The sequence below is a fragment of the Antechinus flavipes genome, chromosome 2 (assembly GCF_016432865.1).
Source record: "Antechinus flavipes isolate AdamAnt ecotype Samford, QLD, Australia chromosome 2, AdamAnt_v2, whole genome shotgun sequence".
In the NCBI taxonomy this organism is placed as follows: Eukaryota; Metazoa; Chordata; class Mammalia; order Dasyuromorphia; family Dasyuridae; genus Antechinus; species Antechinus flavipes.
The window spans coordinates 671,372,531-671,391,604 of record NC_067399.1 but is presented as its reverse complement, the minus strand read 5'-3'; the positions used below and the strand labels follow the sequence as shown (position 1 = coordinate 671,391,604).

The 19,074-nt window shown below is 35.5% G+C and overlaps 1 protein-coding gene and 1 pseudogene across 1 annotated transcript in view; both read right to left on the bottom strand.

The window, feature by feature from the left end:
- The window catches only part of PCDH15 (protocadherin related 15), an 859,006-nt gene that overhangs the window by 108,448 nt on the left and 731,484 nt on the right, over positions 1-19,074 (bottom strand). The gene's annotated exons all lie outside the window — the stretch shown is intronic.
- On the bottom strand, positions 12,296-18,568 carry LOC127552305 (heat shock cognate 71 kDa protein-like; annotated as a pseudogene).

Sequence of the window (19,074 nt, the reverse complement as noted above, 5' to 3'; positions counted from 1 at the left end):
ACCCCTATTAATTTTGTTTAATTTGCATTTCTCCAATTAATAGTGAGTTAGAGAATTTTCTTTTTGTATGCTAATAGATAGGATTCATTACTTTTTTCTGAAAACTATTCATAACTTTTGATAATTTGTCAACTGGGGAATGGCTTTTATTTTCATAAATTTGACTCAGTTCTCTATGTTTGAGAAAAGAGGTCTTTATCAAAGAAACTTAGTTCAGTTTTTTCACTTAGTATTGATAACTGTATTTCCCTTTATCCTATTTCCCCTTCTTTTTATGCCATTCTCTCTCTCCTTTCATCCTGTCCATCCTCAAAAGTATTTTGCTTCAGACTACCCCTTCCTTTCTCCCTCCCTCCCCTGTCTTATCTCCTTCTCCTCCTACTTTCCTATAGGATAAGATAGATTTCTATACTCAATTGATTATATATATATTATTACTTCTTTGAGCCAACTCTGATGCTTATTCCAATAAGTTCAAGAACACTATCACTTCACAACCACTCAAAAGTCATACTGCAAAGGGAAAAAAAAATCAAGTAAAAGAAGAATATTCAAATTTGAATAATTCATTGGCTTGGCTAGTTCAATCAGTTAATCCATCAGTATGGATACATAATCTATCCATCCATCCATCATCTGTCTATCTTTCTATCTATCTATCTATCTTTCTATCGATCCACTTTGAGAATAAAGAACAACAACAAGAAGGAACTGTGCTAAGCACTTAACCAAATATATCCTTTATTCCTAATAACACTCATTCAAAGTAAGTTCTATTATCATTCCCTTTTTACAGTTGAAAAAACTGAGACAAACAGAGGTTATATGACTTGCCCAGGTTCACATAGCTTGTAAGAGTCCAAGACTAGCTAATAAGTGTTAGCACTGGGATTGGACTCTAGACTCCAGATTCTTACTTAAGCTTTTCCCCCCATTGTACTATACTAATTTCAAATAATCACATCAAATGACAAAGCAGTAATCCCCTGCAATTTTCTCAATGTATATTTTTGTTAAATAATTTGTCTTTTAATTCAGTGATGAGAACATTTTTTAAAAAGGTGTCTGTGAAGGTTTGGAATGGTTAACAGAATCAAGATAAAATAATTCAGAGCATCAGAATCAGAGGTTTGGAGCTTAAAACTGAAAGTTATTTTGGAGGTTTCTTAGTCCAAATGATCAAGTCTAAACTTGATAAATATGAGCTTCTCCATAAACAAAGTACACAAAGGAGGATTCCAGTTAAAAATGTATAACTCTATTAAGTATATCTCATCTTTTAAACATAATAGAACAAATTCAACAAATTATTTTCAAAGTTCCTGCTGGCATCTCCTTTTGAATCTCGTCTAATAAAAAAGAAAATACCCTTTTATCAAATAATCATCCTCAATCAAAACAAACTTATGTATCGGCTATTTCCAAAAATATGTACTTCAATCAGTGGCTTGAGTTCTCCCCTTCTCTTATCAGACAGTGGCTAGTATCTTTGTCATCTATCCTTGATTTTCACGATTGATCACTGACTTGAGCAGAATGTTTAGTTTATGTCTTTCAAATTCATTTTTCTTTAAGAATGAACGTCTTGATTTTGAATCTTATTTTGTTCCCTCAGATGTTGCTAATGCATATTCTGGAGCCATCTTGAACTGGCTTGCAAAAGTCAACTATTAAATTCTTACTGTGAGCATATGCATCTCAAAAATTAACGAATTCAACAAATTCGACTTGATTTATTATTTTGTTGATTCTGTAGACTTAAGAAAGTGATGAGGAAAATGTTAATAACATTGATTAAACTTAAAAGTGCATCAAGGGTATATGTTGTGTGTAAATATATTTTTTTCAGGAGATTGAGTTGCCAAACATTTAATAGAATACTCCTGGTCCTTTTTGTATTCCCTTAATTGACAATAAAGCTAAGTTTTGAAATTTTGCAATCTGATTAGTAAAAATGTTAGATACGGTGTGTATGTATGAATATCTATAGATTTTAAAACTCTTTTAATATCATTGGTTGTTATGTCATCTTTGTTTCCTAACATATTCTGTCCCCATCCCTCTCTCAGAATTTAGCATAATTAATAAAAAGAGGGGAAAGATTGGATTCAACAAAATCAATAGGGGTGTGTGTAAGACTTTTTTTTTTGCTCAGAAGAATGTCTTGTGCATCACTTCACAAAGAATATATGGGTGAAACATTGTACCAAAAATCAGGAAATCTGAGTTCAAGAAATGACTTTGCCATTAGTTCTCTATGTAACCTTGAACAAGTAACTTAAGCCCTCTGTCACTCAAGTGATCAATTGGTCATTAAGCTAATATATTTCCCTGAGCTGATCACTAATTTTATGTGGAGTTTTGGATCCAAAATTGTTTTTTTGCTCTATTCCAGCCACTGATGACTGTCTACCTGAGAACAATCCAGGATTTAACTCCTCAGGTAAATGAAATTCTCAATCATTTAGCTGTGCAATAGTTCATCAATCCAGCATTATCTAACTCCTGGAGAGTTTACCACTTCAGAGCCGTTCCAGAAATCAGAGCTGTTCATCAAATCCCTGTTAGCAAACTCCAAAATGGCTCATCAATTTAATGATATCTAACAAGAGAACTTACATCAAAGTGGTGTCATCAAATATTAGAGTTGTACATTAATTCCATGGCAGGTACCTCAAGCCTGGTTCACTCAAAGTCACCTATATCTAAAGCTGTTCATCATTCCCATGTCATTGAACTTCCTGGTGGCCTAGTAAATCAATGTCATAAGACTCGATAGGAATTTACCATGATAGGGCTATAAGAATTCAAATCACCCTTTAACTTAATTAAACCACATTTAGATGCATCATTTACAATGAATAAAATGAAAAAAAGTCCACATTATTTTAGGTACTGAATGTTGGCCATTAGAAACAACTGGATAGATAAGTCATAATAAATCTCAGAAATGGAGATTTTGATATTTCCTAATATTGCCTGCATAGTCAATAACTCAGAGCAGATTATAATACTAGATTATACTTAAAGATAAAAATATAATGATGTTACTGATTGTTTTCCATAGGGACATTTATTTTCAATGAATCTACTTATTCTACAAAACAAGAGGGTTGATTGTTTTTGATAGAAGATTGACTGCTTTTTTTCTTTCCTTTTCTATGTCTAAACGGCACAGCCAAAAGTTCCCTTTTATGAAATAAGAAAACATTCAATATACTTGGCTGGGGCACTTTTCCTGGATCAGTTTTTCTTGGCTACTAAAATGTAAGCTCCCTGAAGATATGACTATATTTTTAAAAAATCTTTTTAGCACCTTCTTCTATGTCTTGCATAAAGTGCTCAGGAACATGGCACAATTAAGGAATCCTTGATTCTGGAGTCAGAAGTCCTAGGTCTGTGACTTATTTCCTTTCATTCATGTTGTATTCACCCACATTTGTCTAGAAGTATTCCTTATATCTATATCTATACTTCTATTAATGTATTTGCCTTTATCTCAATTTTTTTTATTACAGCTTTTTATTTACAAGTTATATGCATGGGTAGTTTTTCAGCATTGGCAATTGCAAAACCTTTTGTTCTATTTTTTCCCTCCTTCCCCCCATTCCTCCCCCAGATGGCAGGTTGACCAATATATGTTAAATATGCTAAAGTATATGTTAAATACAATATATGTATACATATCCATACAGTTATTTTGCTGCACAAGAAGAATCAGACTTTTAAATAATGTACAATTAACCTGAGAAGGAAATAAAAAATGCAAGTGGACAAAAACAGAGGGATTGGAAATACTATATAGTGGTTCACACTCATTTCCTCAGAGTTCTTTTGCTGGATGTAGCTGGTTCTATTCATTATTGAACAAATGGAACTCATCTGATTCATCTCATTGGGCCATGTCCATCAGAATTGATCATCATATTGTATTGTTGTTGAAGTATATAATGATCTCCTGGTCCTGCTCATTTTACTCAGCATCAGTTCATGTAAGTCTCTCCAGTCCTTTCTGAAATTATCCTGTTGGTCATTTCATACAGAACAATAATATTCCATAACATTCATATACCACAATTTGTTCAGCCATTCTCCAATTGATGGGCATCCACTCAGTTTCCAGTTTCTGGCCACTACAAAGAGGGCTGCCACAGACATTTTGGTACATACAGGTCCCTTTCCCTTCTTAAGATCTCTTTGAGATGTAAGCCCAGTAGTAACACTGCTAGATCAAAGGGTATGCACAGTTTGCTTTATCTCTATTTTTATCTAGCTCTACAACTGCTTAGATGGCTGCTGTCCTTCCTTTTCAAAAAGGACCAAAATGACATCACTATATTAGAATTGAATTACAGTATGTTTGCTTGTAGCTGATCAGACTAATACAAGTTCAGAATGCTCTGTCACAGAATGGACACAAATAGTGCCTATGAACAATTGGGGTAGCTTCTCTAATTTTGTACAGCTTTCATATCTTCTGAGCTAATCCAATTCAGCTTTGCTCAGAGAGCACAACACCCTCTCTAAGGAGGGCACACCATGCTGGGTGGACTTGTGCCAGTGTCTTCCATGTCATACAATCAATCTTAAATTCCTTAAGACCTTTAGGGTATCCTTGTGATCACTTTTTCCTACCACCCTGTGAACCCTTGCCCTGTGCTAGTTCTCTATAAAATAGTTTTTTTTTTTTTTTTTTTTTTTTTTTGGCAAGTGTACATTTGGCCTTGAAACAATGGGGCCAACCCAATGAAACTGTGCTCTCCGCAGCAGAGTTGGAACACTTGGCAGTTTAGTCTGAGAAGGGACTTAGGTGACTAGTATCTCATCCTACTAGGGGATCTTCAGAATCTTCCCAAGACAGTTCAACTGAAGGCAATTCAATTTCCTGGCTTGACGCGGGTAGACTGTCCAGCTTTCACAGGCATGCAATAATGGAGTTAGCACAACTCTGTATACCTTCAGTTTGGTAGTCAGTCTAATATCTCTCATTTTCCACTTTCCTTTGGGACCTCCGAAACACTGATCTAACTATGGCAATGTGGGTTTCAACCTCATTTTCAGTGTGTATATCCCTGGAAAGTAAACTGGCAAGGCAAGAGAATTTATCCACAGCATTAAAAATTTCTCCATTTCCTTAAGTTTGCTTTCAAATACATATGGTGTGGTGCTGACTGATGGAGGAGTGATGGTGTTAAATTTTAGGCCCAAATTAGCAAAAGCAGCAGAGAACTGATTCATACTAACTTGATACTCATATCCATCTAATTCAAGTATGCAGAATTATATCTTAATATATGTCTGTATCTATTTGTATTTATGTTTTTATCCATTTCTCTCTGTGTGTCTTTGTCTCTCTGTCCCTGTTTCTGTTTCTTTCTTTTTCTCTGTCTCTGTCACTGTCTTTCTTTCTCTCTCTCTTTGTCTCTCTCTCTCTCTCTCTCTCTTTTTATCTCTCTCTCTCTCTCTCTCTGTCTCTCTCTCTCTGTCTCTTTCTCTCTGTCTCTGTTCTCCATTAGTTTTCTATATATTCATCTAGCTAGCTAGCTATCACATGGTCCTTTATGTTTGATGGGTCAGCACTAACAATGGTCATTATAGTCCTACTATGTCTTTTTGAATCTCCCTATTTACTACATTTTGATTCTATACTTTTTGTGATAACTACTCTTCCACATCCCACAGATGTTACTGCTGATGCTCTATTACCACCTACGTATACTCACCATATGTCACTCTCTGGGTTCCCTACAATAACCATTTGATTTTGGAATTCTACCCTTTGCATGTCCAGAAGAATAGTGATGTTTAAATGATGAACTTTTTTTCAGCCTGAATAGCTTGGGATCACTGGCTTCCCAAATTCTATCTAGTCCCTTTTCATTCTCTTTTCATTTCTGCCCTAGGCTCCCTCTTCATAGCTAGCTGAGTTGCATTTCATGAAGAAGAAAGCCATAAGTGTTGAATTATATTCTTTTCCACACAGCTGTCAACATGTTAAGTTTTATTTTCACTTTTCATGGCTCCCTTTTTGCTATGAGAAAAATATATCTACCTTGTCATGAGAACCTTTCCATGATTTTGTCTCCATGTCTCTTTATACTTTTACTTTCAGCTATTCTTTCTATTTTCTTTCTTCTTCTCTCTCTGGCATCATGGTTAAAGAAGCAGAAACTAACCCCTTTTTCCAAACTTTCCTATTATTGTCAATGGTTTATCATCCATTCGGCTAGTGAGGCTTACAATCATGGTGTCACCATCAAATACTCACTCCACTTACCCAACACATTTCCATTTTGCCATTTTTTTCATTCACATCTTTCATATATTCAAGATCATTGTGAAATGACTTGAGCAGATTCAAACCCTTGTGGATGTTTTGGGAGACCTGGCTAAGATGTTTTCATTCTGGAACTGGGTCGCTATTCTTATATCATGTCATCTGCTGCTCCCCAAAGAACCTCTACTGTTCAAACTTATTTCACATGATAATTTAATTTAAAAATGTTTGTCACACATCGTTGCTCTGGGTACAACAGACTAATTTGGGGGAAAAAAGCTGAAACTCAACCACAAAGCACTTGGTTCCAGAAGTATGCTAAATAAATCCCATTTCCATTTGTCCATCACAATTTCAAGTAGGGCAACATCAGACTACAAATGTTTTCTGAGTCAGACCATATTATTCTTTACCTCTTAGGATAAATCTTTGTTTCATTGAAAATGCAGTTGTTTCTGTGATGTATTTATGGCAGATGCTTAGCATGTAATTGGCAAAAACTACTGTAAAGCATTTGGGGTGATTAGTTTTTATAATCAGATTGCAATTTTTAAATGTACAATGATGTTGTGAATGCCATTGTTAAAAAATATGGTCACATCAAGCACTCTGGCTACCCTGAATGAGCTCTGATCATACTTGGGTTTTCTGGACCTCTGTATAAATTACGAGACAAGTTACATGTTGTAGCCCAAGCCATGGGAACATTATGGGAAGAAAGTTAGTCAGAAGTTGCTTTAGTTAGCCTTTTTAATTTATTATAGAGGCTGAAGATGGAATGAGATGCATTATAGGTTGGCACCATAAAAATGTTGAAAATAGCTTACTATTTATTTTAATTGCTTTCCTATTTGCTTCCAAAAGAGAGATCAGTTAGTCAAGTAAAAATAGGTTGATATGTTTAAAAACAATCCTGGTTTGGAATCCAGAAATCCTGGTTTCATATCTCATTTCTGACACTTATTAGCTGTGTGACCTTGAGGAAAGTCAATAGGATGTTGATCCTTGAACAGAGAGTTGTGTCCCAAGGACCTAATATAAGGCATATAGATAACACTCATTAGATAATTGTTGATTAATGCTATCAAATAGATTGGGGGTTGGGGGGGGGAAGGACAATTACATATAACTTCAGAATTATAAATAAAAACAAAAGGCAGTCACACCTAGATAACTAAAAGCCCCCTTTCCCTCCAGATTAATTTTTGAACTAGATAAAAATATACTTTTTTGCCTCATTTTTTAATCTTAATCATTGAATGGACATTGCCTCAGACAAAGACCTGAGAAAGGCCTTAGCTTAAAAAGTCCAAAGTCTCCTTTGCATCGAGAGCCATCTCCAGTCATCATGATCTGTAGCTTTCTTGCCTTGAACTCAGATGATTCTGGAAGAAAGGGTGAAGTTTGTGACTTTGCACACCCCTTCTTGCTTAACTCCAATTTACTTGCAAGTCAAGGTATCACCTTCCTTATATCATTGGCCTTCTTCGAGAAAGAAGGATAAATAACAATAATTGAGGGAATGGGAGGTCATACCTATTTCCTTCCTCTAAGTAGGAGGGTAAATGAATATGTAGCGCTGCTTACATATACTAACAAACATGGTCATTCTACCAATCATTCAATCAACAAACATGTTTTAAGTACTTGCGAAGTGCTAGGCACCTAAGCAAGCAATGGGGATAAAGAGGAAAAAAAAAAAAAGAGCAATAGCTCTTTTCCTCAGGGAGTTTACTTTCTAATGAAAGAGACAACATATATAAATCAGAACTAAAAAATAGAACCATAGTAGAAGGAAGAAAATCTTTGAAAGGTTGTGGTTTGGCCTTCATTCTTGAAGAGGACCATGATGTAAGGGACGTGATGCCATGACATGCAGATGAATTGGATTTAAATGAGAGAGGATTGTGCAAGGATTGTCACTTTCCCCTCTAGAGCTATCTGGGTGCAATGCAACATATAGATGAGGAAGACTGGAGATGACCCTAAATGAAATGGGAAACCTTGGCCTTTTTAAATTACAACAAATCTCAGTGATTATAGTTAGGTAACAATTGAGGAAAAGAATCTCCTAGTCCAAAAAAACCTAAATGAATGATTGAATGAATGAATGAATCTGGAAAGAGAAAATCTTCAGGGTTTCTGGCCATTTACATTCAATCTGAGTCAACCAGGATCCAAATAATGACCAAATGGGGCTTGGCCTTGGACCTATTGGTGGTCAATGAGAATCAGGTTGGTTTTGATTTAAGGCCTGGTCCTTAAGAAATAAATCTAACCAGTAAACCCCAATATATCTTGAGAGGGTTCAGAGGTGGAAAAGAGGGGAAAATGCTAAGAATATCTGTAGGAAGGGTCTGATACACTTGTGCATAGAGGGAGGAAAGGAGGCCAAGAGAGAGGGAAGAGAGGCATTAGCAAAACAGTAGATCAGTAAAGGTCTCTTGGAAGAAATTGGGCTGGAGATGAGTCTTAGAAGAAATCCGGAATTCTAAGAGTTAAACATTGGGATGGAATGCATTCTGGGCATGCAGATCGACCCGTCCAGAAGCATGGACACTGGTGATAGAGTCTTATGTGAGAGGAAGAATAAGAAAGCCAGTATTGCTGGAGAACAGATGGAGGGCAGTAAAGTGTAAGAATGTTGGAAAAGTAAAAAGTGTCCAAGTAGTGAAAAGCTTTGTAAGTTGATTTTCCTCAGTTTTTTTCCTTTACATAAATGGATTCAGTGTTTGAGAGTAACTGGGTAATGGTTAAGGTTCAAAAGATATTATAAGGCAAAAAAAATAAAACAAAACAAAATCAAATCAAATACAGGTAAATGAAGTTTGGAGCTCAAAAGTAATTTGATGAAAAGACTCTCTTGAAAGCAATTGTAGTTAAATACTGAGCCTTTTTTTTCCAGAGCCCATTATGTTCTCATTCCCTGGTTACATGTGTGTCAAAATTAGATTCTAAATAAATGAGACCTCATTTTAAAGCAGGAAAGGACTATTAGAAAATTAATGAATTAAACTCTGTTTCTGTAGCAAACAAAGTCAGCTAATTATTTGTTTGACTAATGGACAATGCCTTGATTCCAGAGCGTTCATTGTCCTTAATGAATTATAATACATTTTGAACAGTAAAGTCTTAAATTTCACATCAAGAATCAAAGCGCAATGAAGATTTTCATATCACAAGGGACCAAGACTTTCTACCTTAAGCAAACCAACTTTTTGTGTTTTACGCTTATGCTCTACATGAAAAGATCATTCCTGAATTTTGCTAATTGTTCTCTCCTTTGAATCGAGTTGTTCACTCTTTTGTCTTAACATCAGCTTTTATGTTCAAATAATAAGTGCAAGTTATAGCTTTGTGTATTTAGATATCAACATACTATTTTCATCCTAAAAACAAATGTGTTTTTATCATCAATAAGTGATAAAATCTGTATTTGGCAAATGATCTCTATTCCAAGCACTTGTGTTGTTTGAGCTAAAATATTGAGCTAAAATCTGCCATGTTGTAATATCCAACTTCACTCCATTGTTCACCAGGATAAAGAAGAACAATTTTAATCCCTATTCTATAGTATGATCCACTAAGCCTTTTCTCTATGAAAGGCACTGAAATATCATTAACTAGTCCTCCTCTACTATTAACTTTCATTTCCTCAAATTTCTGATTATGGAACAATAGACTGTTAGAAATGGAAAGTTTTTCAGGAACAGATCTCTGAGTAACTCCAACCCCCTATCTCAATTTATATGACAAAGTATAATGTGGTTTTGGTGTACTCTCAGATGACCTGAAATGGAGTCAGTCAGTGGGAGGTGCTAGAGAGACAGAAAAATTGTTAGACATGTAATGATCTGTACTGACTTACTATGTGATTGGGAATAGACTCTTTTTATTGACTTACAAAGCCAGAAATGTCTGTTTTTTAAAGTTATTTGACTGAGAACATCCTAGCTCTTTCATTGTGTCTGAGGGTAAAAAATATTCATTCACAGCCAGAGGTACAATTCAGTGGGAGAAGGTGTGTGTGGAGGAATGGTGGTAGTGGTGAGGAGGGGATAAGATGCTAAAGATCATCTCTTGGGGCAACTAGGTGGATAGAGCACCAGTTCTGAAGTCATGAATACCTGAGTTCAAATCTGATCTCAGACACTTAATACTTCCTAGCTGACCCTGAGAAAGTCACTTAACCCCAATTATCTCAGGAAAAAAAAAATCATCTCTTCCACCTTAGACAATGTGGTTTTCAGAAATTCAAAAAGAATTATAGTCTTAATAATTTTAGTTCTAATTATATTAAGTTGAGTTCACAACCCAGTAACCTTCCTGATGGAGTTTCCAGAGACCAAGATTGCAGGTTGGGATTTTGGTACTGCCCAGAAGACAAACTCTAAAAAGCAGAGATCTCAGAATTAGATTAGTGGACATCAAAACTAATGCTATTTAGGAATTAAGATGAGCTATGAGCCTAAGCCTCTGCCATCTCCAGAGACTTTTGGAGAGTAGAATACCCTTGAGATGTTGGGGAAAATATTTGTGTGTTGGTTCTTGGTGTGATTTTCAAAGAAATATTTATTTGTATAAGCTAATGCAAAACTAAGTGTTTAAATGGCAGTGGAGTTCTACTCATTGGCCCTTCAAAAGGTAGAGAACATAAGTGATGTGAGTTTGAGATGATGGAAAGACAATATTCTTGAAATCCCTATAAAATCTTATATGGGTTTATATATGTAAATGTAATACCCCATAACCTTAAAGAGTGGGGCCATCATAATTCCTATTACCCAAGGCATCAGCAAGACTATGAATAGTTTCAATAAGGAGGAAGACTTTGTCTTGCCAAGGAAACCCATGAAACTATGGGATAGCTTAAACATTGGCAAGTCCTGTCCATCTTTTCCTTCCATTTATTGCTATTTGTTCAACTCTTTGAATCTGAATCGAACAACTTCAAATCCCTTTTCCACATGACAATCTGAAACTACTCTTATAGTTATCAAGTCCGGCTTAAGGTTTCTCTTCTTCAGGCTAAATATCTTTACTTTATTCAATTGATTCTAAATTCTCCAGTTTTTAATATTATATTAATGAAAAGAGTGCGTTTGTTATGTTTCATATTTAATCATCTCAGTAATAATTAATATTCTTATATGAGCCATTTTAATAACTTTTTAAGTTTGTGCCGCACTACAAATTCCTAGATTTCCCTTGATAGTACAAGTACTTGGTAGTCCTCATTGAATATCTCTTCATCTTGATCAAATTTTGTACATTTATTTGGAGGTGTTCAGTCTATTAAGTCCCTTATTATTTTACCTGCAAAGATCCTTAGTTGAAAAGAATGCTGGCACTGAGCAAAGCTGAAGTAGCCTTATTAATAGTTTCTTGTGAAAAGTTACAGCCAACCAGATATTTAGTGGAGAAAATTAAATGGTCTTGTTAACATCTCTTCTCCATTGTTTTGCTTAATAGTTCTGTGGAAATGCTCATTGATTATATTGGCACAGTACTTTCATTATCTGAAATATCTTTTCTAGGTTTGGGAATGAGTGTTATATTTGTTTCATAAATGGAAAATGAGGTGTGATACTATGATTTTTGAAAATGTTTTGCATTAGTGGGATGATTCAATCTGAATATTTGAAAGTATATAATCGTGAATTCATTTCATCCTGATATTTTTATTTGGAAGTTAATTAAATGGTCTGCTGAATACTTTTGAAATCAATTCACTTTGGTTATTTATTTTTTGGTTTTGTTATCAAATATTTTGTATTTTTGAGGTGCCAATTTTAAATGGTTGCATTCTTCAGGACAAGAATTGCATTTCCATTTGTTTACAATACTGATAAAGTTTGATGATGTTCATTTTTTCTCTCTGCACATATTCAAGTATTCAGAATGCCTAGATTTATACAATATTTTATATGTTCACTTTAAACTTCTGTTGCTATAGCTACAAAATTGAGTCCTTCAAATTTTTCAAAGTTGTATGGAATGCTCTTTCTTCCACTGTGTTTAGTTGACCTCTTTAATGTTGATTCCAGAAGAAGCCCCTCCAGATGGGATTGGTCCACCCCCTGAGAACCCAGAAGACATACTTCTTGCACTCAGGTATGGTTCAGTAACAATGGGATTGCAGACCTTCTCCAATTCTTCCTGTTGTTGCTCAAATTCTTCCTTCTTAGCCATCTGCTTCTTATCCAGCCATTTGATGATTTCATTATATTTGTCAAGGATATTCTGTTTGTCTTCACCAATTTTGCCTTGAAGCTTTTCATCTTCTTTGGTAACGTTCGTGTTGAATGCATAAGACACATTGTCTCTCTATTTTCATCCTCGGCCTTGTATTTCTCACTCAGCCTTCTGGATCATATGTTCAATGTTTTCTTGGCTCAGAGGACCTTTATCATTGGTGATGATGATCTTGTTCTCCTTGCCTGTGCTTTTATCCATAACAGAAACAATGAAGATGTTATTTGCTTTAATGTCAAATGTTACTTTAATCTGAGGAACACCCCTGCATGCTGGGAGGATTCCTATAAATTCAAACTTGCCAAGCAGGCTGTTATCCTTTCTCATTGCTCTCTCACCTTCATAAACCTGAATAAGCACACCAGGCTCATTGTCCAAATGGGAGGGAAAGTCTACGTCTGCCTTGCAAAAATGGATTTATGCTTGTTCAGAACTGTTGGTAACTTTATCAGCCATTTCAATTTCAAGAGACAGAGGCGTGACGTCCAATGGTGACAAGTCCTGCACATTCTTAGATTTTTCTCCAGATAAAATGACATCTTGAAGAGCTGTACCTTAAGCAACAGCCTTATCAGGATCAATATTTTTGTTGAGCTCCTTGTCACTGAAAAAGTCTTGGAGAAGCTTTTGGATTTGGAGGATGTGAGTGGAACCATCTACTAGGACAATGTCATGAGTCCATGATTAATCTATCTTGATGTCTTTAAAGACCTCTTCCACAGAGTTCAGTCTGCCACAGAAAAGATCAGTATACAACTCTTCAAAATAGGTTTTGGCAATTGATATATAGCAGTCAATACCTTCACAGGATTCTATTTCAATGTTGGCCTTGGTACTGGAAGAGCGAATATAATTTGGAAATTCACAAGGTGAACATACATGGCAAACAGATTTCTTTTTCTCACTAAGGCCCTTCTTAGGCTTTCACTTGAACCTGGCAATGAAATGGTTGATCATGCAATCATTAAAGTCCTATCCACCCAAGTAAGTGTCCCAGCTGGGGATTTGACCTCAAAAATGGCATCTTTGGAACACAAGACTTTGTAAAAGTGAATGTTGAGAACTATCTTTGCATGTATTTGGTAAAATAAAAAAGCTGTTATAATTTGTTTTTCTAAATGTCATCTTTGGTAGTAAAAGTGGAGCACTGAAAGTACCATCTTCAGCATCAAAGATCATTTCTCTCAGCATCAATCTCTTTGTCCAAGTCATGAGCAATAACAATAGCAGTTGTTCACTGATGATTTGCAGTACATTGACACCAGCAATAGTTCCAGTATCTTTGGTGGCATGAGATTAGGAATCATTGAAATAGGCTGGTACTGTGACTGCAGCAGTTGTAACAGTCTTCTTTAGGTCAGCTTCAGCAAGTTCTTTCATCTTGGTCGAGACCATGGAAGATATTTCTTCTGGATAGAACTTTTGGTCTCTCCTTTGTAGTTGACTTGGACCTCAGGTCTGACTCCATCATTCACAACTGTAAAAGGTCTGTGATTTATATCTGACTGTACAATTGCATCATTTATCCTGTGACCAACTACATGTTCAGCACCAAAAAATAAATGTTGGTGGGGTTCATTGCAAGTTGATTCTTTGCAACATTACCAATTAAATGTTCTATATTGGTGAAGACAATGTACATTGGGATAGTCCTGTTTCCTTGGTCATTAGATCTTCACTTTCCCATGCTGGAAGAATCCCATGTGGGAATAAGTGGTGCCAAGTTCAATGCCAACTCTTTGAGATGATTATTGGGGATTTGGGGGCCATAGCTGATTGCTAGGGAGGTTGAAGGGCTGGTGCTGCACTAAGTAGACCTTTTGTAATTTTTTAATAGGCACACACAATTCAGTAATTTTCTTTTGTGGTCATATAATTCAAAGTTCCCATATGATAGTTTTAAAAACACTATTTTTCATTCTTGGGATTTCTTTTTTATCATTTTGATGTTAATTATTTCATGCTTCTTTTTTTTTTCTTTTGGATATGTTTGCTAATTATCAATTTCATTAATATTTAAAAAAAACATGCTTGTCATTTTAATTATTCCTTTATTCTCTGTCACATTCATAGTTTCTCTTACCTAAATTCTATCCTGCTTGCTTTCGATATATTCATTTGTTCATTTACTAGTTTTTAACTGCAAATTGAACTCATTAATTTTCTCATTTTCTTTCTTGCTACTATAAATATTTAGGGATAAACATTTGCCTCTGAGTATCGTTTGGGCTACATACCATAAATGTTCACATTCTGCATTTATGTTTTAATCATTTTCGTTATAATTTATTTTTAATGTTTTGTTCTTTAATTCAAACAGGATCCTACAAGTCATTTTTATTGTTTACGTAAACATATATATTTTGATAACATTTTCATTTTTATAATTATTTTTAAAACAATATAGCACATAATTGTAGCATTTTATATTTCTCTCTGAATTTGTCTTTGACCTAAAACATAATGTTTTTATCTATCTGGCAGAACAAAGGCATACCTCTCTTTTTTTCAAATCAATGATCTCTCTGGATGTCTATCAAATTTACTTTCTATAGCACTCTATTAAAATGTCTAACTTCTCTCTTCTTTGCCTAGTGTTTGATTGATCATATTCCATTAGCAGAATGTTGAAATTCTGTGCTGTTATTGATTTTCTAATTCTTTTTGTGAATAAGTTAATTTTCCTTTATATACTTTACTTGATGTATTTAGGTGAAGATTTTATATCAACACTCTCTCATAAATGGTATTTGTGATGGACAGCTCCTTTCTTATCAGCCTGTGAATACATTCAGAAAATCCAAATACTGAGCTAACTCTATTAACATAGGAATATGTGACTATCAAATAATCACATATTCCTATATTGAAGTCTGATTTTTTTTGCCTGTTTCTTTTCTCTCTGAATTAGCTTCCATCATTAATTCCATCCATCTATCTCTTCAGCAAACATTTATTAAATACCTACTATGAAACAGACACATAGCTCTTGTCTTTCTGAACAAATAAAGACTGATATATGTAGTTACCAATGCTTTCTCCTTTACTCTGTCTCAATTCCCACCTATTATGTTTTCCCCCTGGCTATCCTAAAGTCAGTTAGGGAGAATTTAAGTTTGATAAAATGTTAAAGTGTCATCAGACTGCAGAATGGTCTTTATACCTGTGCCTTTGGGAAATATTCTAGGCAATTCTGTCAATATGCTTCAACCCAGCTCTTGAAGAGGAACATATTAGATCCTTGTGGTCCCAGCTGTTGCTATTCTTTTCCAGGTGTTTACTGAGTGCCACCTTCGGCATCTACCAATCAGAACATCTGGGGTCTGGGAGGAAGTATGGATATTTGGGCTGTTAGTCTAGGGCCTGATGAAAACTGAACTCACGTCTCGTAGATCTGCTGTCCTTACATATTTTTGTCATCAATCTCATTACATTCTAAATGCTTCTCTTGTGTAGTCACTGCCTCTATCTCTTGCTCCAAAGTCATGATATATTTACCCATATGGCTAACTCAGTACAGTTTGGCGTACATGGTTAACTTAGTAGAGTTTGGTGTGGGACAATTTCTTTATGGATCTTTCTTAATGCTTTTTAGTTTGAGGTTAATGTTACTATCTATCTCATAGAATCCCTTCAAAGATTTTTTCCAATGATTTTTTCCCCACCCTGTCAATGCCACCCTGAAAGCACTTGGAATTTATTTCTCTTTTTGTTTTGTACCTCCTTTTCTGTATATGCTAGTTCCACCCAGCAGAACATAATTTCCTTGAGAGAAGAGGCTGTTTCACTTTTCTCCTGCCCCCTTCCCCCCAGCACTTAGTATGGTGCCTGGTATATATACTGAAAAAAAAAATTCTTGTTGATAAATTGGTAAATTGTTTATTTCAGCAAACATTCAACTCTTGGAATCCTTTCAGTAACATCTTAAATCTCTGGTTTATTTCCTCCATTTCAAGCTCCTCTGTCTGATAAATCCTTAATGATGATCTGTTCTGCTGTAGAAAAACCTCCAGTGAATCCCCATTATCAAGTAGTTCTTTCCATAAGCTTGTCACTCAATATCCTTTGCACTTTGGAAACAACTTATCACCCTAGCCTTACCTTATACTGCTCTCCTTTTCATTATCTCTGTTACCCATGGTTTGGGGAAATGTGGGCTTTCCCTCACCAGTGCCTTGGCTCACATCATTGCTCATGCCTAGGAAAATGGCTTCCATCCACCTCATTTTTGAAATCCTGCCCATTTTAAAATTTTGCTTAGTTCTACCTTCTCCCTGAAGCTTTCCTGGATTGAAAGAAATGAAAAATCTCCTTCCTCAAACTTTAGCATTCCTTCATCCCTCTCTTTTATGCATTTATATTGGTTAGTGGGGCCATCTTGAAAACATGCTCCAATTACACTAGTAAATCAACTTAGCCATGGAAAGCTTGAATTCATTTCTTATCTATTTCTGTTCTTTACAGCTTTTTCAATATATTAAAGACTGGAATAATAAATGCTTGTGGATGACTGGATTGGAGCCATGTAATCTGGGAGCATCTATTTCCATCTATATTACCAAGAAGTACATACTCACTGGTTATTTTCTTCATTGATGTCATGAGCCAAATTTTAATTCCTTGTTTCTTTTTACTGAGTAGATATATCCACACTTTGCTTCCAGTACATGGAGAATTCAAGCAGGTAATGCATATGTCAGTGTAGGACATTGGAAAGTGTACTGGACTTTTTATTATGAACTATGATTGGGCAGGGGGCACAGTGGATAGAATCCTAGGTTTCAATTAGGAAGACTCTTCACGAGTTTGAAGCTGCCCACTGATACTATGTGACCCAGGATAAATCACTTAATTCTCTTTGTTTCACTTCCTCACTTGTAAAATGAGGGAGAAGAAAATGTCAAACTATTCTAGTGTCTTTATCAAGAAAACTCTAAATGAAGAGTTCGACAAGACTGATCATGTATCTACATGAGGGCTTTACATATAGTTTTAGGGACAGTGAAGTAACTCATGATAGAATGCCTGGCCTGGAGTTAGGAAGACCTAAATTCAAATGCAGCCTTATGCTCTTGCTAGCTGTGTGACTCCAGGCAAATCATTTAACTCTGACTCAATTTCCTCATCTATAAAATTAACTAAAGAAGAAAATGGCAAACCTCTCCAATATCTTTATCTAGAGGTCATGAAGACTCATGAAGGACTGAAACAAGTGACAACAAAAAACAACAAGGGATACAATTAACACTGCATAAGCCAGAGTTTTGCCCCAAATTTCAATATAAGGAAAAAGGCAGGAGAAAGTCTTTTCTTTCTTCTTCCCTCTCCCCCGCTGCCTCATGGCTTTTCCTCCTTCCTTGTGACCATTGTTGTGCATAGTTTTCCTTCATTTTTGGAGAGGAGCATGACTTCAGGGAGGGGATGCCATGAAATGCAAGTGAATCGGATTTGAGTGAAGGAAGACTGTGCTGTCACCTGCCTCACATTTCCCATCAGAGACATCTCGGTGCAGTGGCCAGATATAAATCAGAGTGACTGGAGATAGCCCAGATGCAGTGGGAAATCTTGGCCTTTTAAATTTTTTTAAGTCTTTCCCAGGTCTCTTCTTCAGTGTTGAACTTTAGCACAGTGCTGCTTTAATCTTTAATTTGAGGCTGAATTACTTCTTCCTGGGACCATCAGTGGTGGGGTTAAGAAATAGAGTAGAATAAGTAATCCCATAATAAACCCAGTCCTAGTCCTCCTCAGGCATTGTGCTCATGGCTGAATACCCTTTTATTTCAAGCCATAAAATAGGAGCAAACAAAACATTACAGCACACCTGAGGAGTGATAATCTAGCTTTAGTTTAAAGACCTCTACCATGAGCACAGTAATTGTCATTCAATTAGCAATATTAACTCTCTACTATGTGCTAAAAAATGTTGTTTTAAAGATCCAAACCTTCTGGAAATCTCAGAGTAGAAATAGTAGAAACATTAGTAATAGCAGTAGCAATAGTATCAGTAGTAGTAGTAGTAGTAGTAGTCGTCGTCATAGTCGTCGTCGTCGACATAGTAGTTATAGTAACAGGGTAGTAGTGTTACTAGTAGCAATCAAAGTAGTAGTTGTAGTAATATTAATAGCTATAATAGTAGAAGTAGTTGTTAAGATAGTATGGTAGCAGTAGGAGGAAGAATTGTAATGCTATTAGTGATAGTTTTAATAGTCATAGTGGTGGGAGTGATAGTGATAAAATGGAATAGTAGAAGTGATACTTATAGTAGTTGTGATACTAGTGGTGGTAATACTATTATTACTAGCTGTAGTATAGTAGGTAGAACAGTGCTACCTGTGGCAGTTGTAGTCATAGTCATCTATGCTATGTAATAGTGATGCTACTAGTAATAATAATCTTCATAGTAGTTGTAGTAACAGTCATGATAATAGTAGTGTATGTTGTATGTTGTAGTATATGTATATGTTGTAGTAATAGTGCTGTTAATAGTAGTAATAGTAGTTATAATGGTAACTGTGGGAAAAGAGGTCGTAATAATAGTAGTA